At 43.0% G+C, this 4,944-nt stretch overlaps 1 pseudogene; it reads left to right on the forward strand.

Annotated features, from left to right (window-relative positions):
* The first annotated feature begins 1,796 nt into the window (after window positions 1-1,796).
* On the forward strand, window positions 1,797-3,835 carry LOC123175990 (disease resistance protein Pik-2-like; annotated as a pseudogene).
* The last annotated feature ends 1,109 nt before the right edge of the window (window positions 3,836-4,944 follow it).

Genomic DNA, 4,944 nt, shown 5'->3' on the forward strand with positions numbered 1-4,944 from the left:
GCTACAGTTCCGTTCGGTTTCAAGAGGGTCGGCACTGATTAAGGGTGGGCGCAGTGCAGCATATGCATGGCCGTACTGCAGGTCGGGGAGAAGGCCTGACGGCTGCAGGCGTGCGAGCACCTGTTCCGTACAAGCTGCGTCCACCGGTGGCTGCGAGAGCTTTTTTTATGAGGTCAAGACGAAGGGGTACGCGGGGGCGAGGCAATATCAAGCCAATCGGAGGAGTAGAGGTCCGAATTCGGGAACGAGTGGGGCTAGTGTTGTCGAGGATGGCTCGATATCGAGGCGCGATTCCATGCGTGAATGCCAAGACCATCTGAACAGCCGTATTCGGGTAGGTAAATGCCAATATCAAATTCTTCACGCGAATGTCTACATCCAAACGGAGTGAAGGGATATTCAAGGAGGAAAATGAAAGAAATTCCTTCTCCTGCGTTGAATTGCGAGGGTCACCAAGATATAAATTTGACCCACCTGCACTTTTAGATAATGAGGTATGAACTGGTCAGTCTTTAAGCGAGAAAATTAAATTCCAAACGATCGAATTTTTCCATCAGATCCGAACGCCTCTCGCCGTCAGATCCTCATCCTGCGCGCGTCAGTCCTTCCTTTTTTTTTCCGCCCGAATCTGGTCGCCCGCAGATTGGATCCTGAATTTCTCTCCTGCCCGCATGTTGACCGCAGTTAAGACCCGATTTTCTCTCCCGCACTTCAATCACTGTTGCGGTTAAGGGCTAATGGATTGATTGGTACTGTTGTTTAGGCGGAAGAAAAAGAAAGCTTGGAATGGGATTCGAACCCATCTCTTCTGCGAAGTTAAGAAAGCCAACAACAAACTAAGCCAACGCCACTTGTTTGTAAGTAGCATGATAATGTATGACAATATAGCTGATAACTCATGTACAGATACTACGGCAACTTTTGACCTCAAAATAAAAATTGTTGAAAACATATGCCCGGTAATTTTTGTATAAGTAACATGATAATATACACACAACAGAACTGCTAACTCATGTACCAAGATAACGGATAATTTTGACCTACAAATAATTTTGAATTTTTGAAATAAGGAGAATCTAAGATGACATCATTCTTTTATCCTCTAGTGCAAGCATGCATGTGTACGTGGAAAGATGGTTGAAACAACCATTTTTATGCCCCTGTAATTTCTGTCTAAACAACATGATAACTTGTGGATCACAAGCGTGATAACTTAATACTCTAGGGGTGGTAACTCTTTACTTAAAATAAAAGATCATCGGAACATATCAATATGAGATCTAGTTTCGAAGGTCTTGTAGTGACGATTTTTATGTGAAAGTGATTTTTCAACTAAAGTAACGGTTTGATCTATAAAATATTTTGAATTTTTAAGTTCAATGGAATCTTCGCTGATATCAGTATTTTCGTCATATATGCTTGTATGCAACAACTAGAGAAAAAAATCCTTGAATGTGTTGGGCGCTTGCAGGTTTTTGTTGGAGAGAATGCAATACGCACGTGCACATAAAATTGGACAATTGTGATAATATAAATCTATACAAGAAACTCCACATTGATAGCCCATGCCTCCAAAGAGATATTTGATATCATGTCGTTAAGGTCTTTTGAGATGCCCCTAAGCGGTTGTAATTTCTGTAACTAAGCTAATTTATAATTAACATAACATTTGCACTTCACACATTCTAATTAGCTATGGAATTCATATGTAAAACCACGTATCTCATTGTGGTTGATGATGTATGGACAGTAGCAACATGGGACGCAATCAGATCGAAATTGCCAGACAACAACAACGGCAGCAGGATTATTGTGACCACTCGGCTAGAGAGTGTTGCCGAAGCATGCAGCAATGCTGGATCAGGCACAAATTGCATTTATTGGATCGAGAACCTTAGTTCGCAATACGCCAAGGAGTTGTTCCTCGGCAGAATATTTGGTCCTAATCATTCTTCTTGCCCCGACGATCTGGAAGATGAAATGAACAAAATTATAAAGAAGTGTTGTGGGCTCCCAATGGCCATTATTAGCATTGCTGGCCTCTTGGTGAGCTATAGAACGTCAGAGAGCAAAGAAATGTGGGAGAGAGTTCGCAAGTCGATTGGTACTCACATGGAGAGCCGCCCTACCCTTGAGGGGATGAAGCAGATTATTAGTCTCAGCTATAACCACCTGCACCATTATCTCAAGGGTTGTATGATGTATCTCAGTTTTTTTCCGGAGGATTATGTAATCGTTAAGAATCGGCTCTTGAAGAGATGGATCGCAGAAGGACTGGTTGCTGAGATTCAGGGGTTGACCTTAATGGAGGTAGCAGACGTTGGTGAGAAGGAGCATGATTGATCGGGCCGATGATATAATCAGCTGGCGGGATGGAAAGGTGGAGACGTGCCGGGTACATAACATGGTATATGAGGTCATGGTGTCCAAAGCCCTGGATGAGAACTTTATTAGCCTAGTAGGTGGCCCATATGAAGGGATGTCGTATGGTAGAATTCGCCGTCTGTCCATCCATGGTGGAGAAGAGGTAGCATCCATCAAAACTGCAACATCCCATGGTAGGAAGAATGCCATCAAGGAGATGAAGATGGAGCATGTCCGATCACTGAGTGTGTTTGACCTCAATCACATAAAAGTGCTTGATCGTCTAGGCGAGTTCAGCCTACTCAGGGTACTTGACCTGGAAGATTGCATGGGCCTGGAAGACAAGCATTTGGTACATGTCTGCCGGATGTACATGCTAAGGTTTTTAGGCCTAAAAGGTACATACATAACTAATTTGCCTCCAGAAGTCGGTGGGCTAGAGAATTTGGAGACCCTTGATGTACGTGAGACAGACCTTAGAGATCTGCCCAAAACTGTGTCAAAGCTAGAGAAACTGGAGCACCTGCAAATTAGCAACAAAGAGTACACAGAGTGTTGGATTGCACGCAAGGGCCTGGGTAGAATGAAGGCGCTACGAATGGTGAATACAATAGTTTTTGGTAATGATTATGATGCTGCTAAAGAGCTCGGTGAACTACAAAAAATGAGAGAGTTAGCCTTGGACATCAGGGATCCTGATAATCCTTATCATAACGATGTTAGGGGAACGCTAGCCAGGTCCCTGAGCAAGATGTATTCCCTCCGGTGGCTCAGCATTGGTAGTAAAGTATGTAGGGATAATGATACATTGGACTTTCTACATGATCTCGACATGCCACCGGCGCTCCTCCAGTATCTTAAGATTGGTGCCGGCATTAACAAATTGCCCAACTGGATCAGCTCACTGAATAATCTTGTTGAGCTTGTCATTGCTTGGACATACTTTGTTGGTGACCAATTGTTCGGCCCAATATGTAAGCTGCCCAGGCTGAAGTACTTACGCTTGGGCTCGAACTGCTACAAGGATACAGAGCTGGTTGCACAAACAGCCCACACCTTTCCGGCACTCAAGTACCTGTTCCTGAACTTCAACATTGAAAGTATGGAAGCTGTCCGGTTTGAGGAAAACACAATGACAGAGCTTGAGACACTCAGTGTGAGCTTTTGGAAAGGAGAGCTTAACAGAGTCCAAGGCATGAAGAATTTGGCAAGCCTTCAAGAGGTGCAGCTCGCTGGTCAGAAAGGCAACCCAGCATTGGACTGTGCCATGGAGCAACTAAAGACACTGAATGAGAAGCGCCCAGGAAATCAGATGAAGGTTGCAGTGCAATACCAGTGATCACTCTGTTTTGCCACTCTGCTTGCTCACAGGAGGTTTGCTTGGTTAATTATTTGTTTCGCAAGTGTTGTTTCTGGAAGCTTTCCTTTCGATCTGTTTACTTCTTTCTGTAAGATGTCGTTGCCAATTGGTTGTTATCCCTACCGCCGTTGTGGTGTCGTTTGCTTCTTGTCCTGTAAAGCTACGGCAGCTTAAGACTTGGGTTTGTTAAACAAGAATTATTGTTGTGTAATAAAGGCAGAGATTCCAGCAGTTTAGGCTGCTGTTGTTTTCTTGACGTTCATTTATTCGTTTCCAACAAACGTATATTTCCTAAATTCAGCTCCCCATCGATTCCACCTTCAGGATTCATCTGTTTATTCACAGGCAGAGTTAGTTGGTTAGTTCTTGTTATTGTTCTTACCGGTATTGCATTTGCTATCAGGTGTGTTGTGGATACGCAATGGTACTTCTTGTTTGCTCCTCCTGTTACACCACTCATTTGAGGAGTATATACACGAGAACACAAGTTGCCCATATATAATTATAAATACATGATTTACCTATATATATATATATATATCCCTTATTGCTACTTTTATTTTATTTATCAGTGCTGCTTCGGATTCAAAATTGATGGGGAAATCAAACTAAGTTCTTTTGATTGTTATTGCTGCTTAGTTTGCCAGACTAGCTCAACTTAACCAGACTTGTACTATAAATAAGCTGAAATCAAGTCAAGGAGCCAAACAATCAAGATGCAGGCCCTTGTACAAATTCAAGCTTGTCTGAGCGCACGACAATGAAAATAATACCCAGGAAAACTAGACCCAAGAACAAGGACAAACAAGGGGATAAGTTGAGCATACCAGGCCTGTAACAACACCTTCTAGCACGCTGTAGTTTGTACCACCATAAGGCTAAACGGGCGATTAGCCTGCCTCGAACACGCACGATGCTCCGGGTGAAATACCTTTTACTACAATATGAACGAATGTCATTGGGTGTCGTAGGAAATATTCGATGCCAATCACTGAACTGAATACTCCCTAGGATTATAGCCAATACTCCTAAGCTCAACAGATTAGACAGAGTACCTTGGATTAAAACCACATACATCAAGCAAATACTGCTGGTCTCACCTGATTTCAATAAAAACAATAGTACAGAAAAAGGTCCCACTTGGTACTCTTCTTATATCTGTAACAAACCTTCCGTCCAGAATACAGCAGTGAAACAGGGGAAGTGTTTACTCGCAAAAA

This window comes from Triticum aestivum, unplaced genomic scaffold (assembly GCF_018294505.1).
Source record: "Triticum aestivum cultivar Chinese Spring unplaced genomic scaffold, IWGSC CS RefSeq v2.1 scaffold75136, whole genome shotgun sequence".
NCBI lineage: Eukaryota > Viridiplantae > Streptophyta > Magnoliopsida > Poales > Poaceae > Triticum > Triticum aestivum.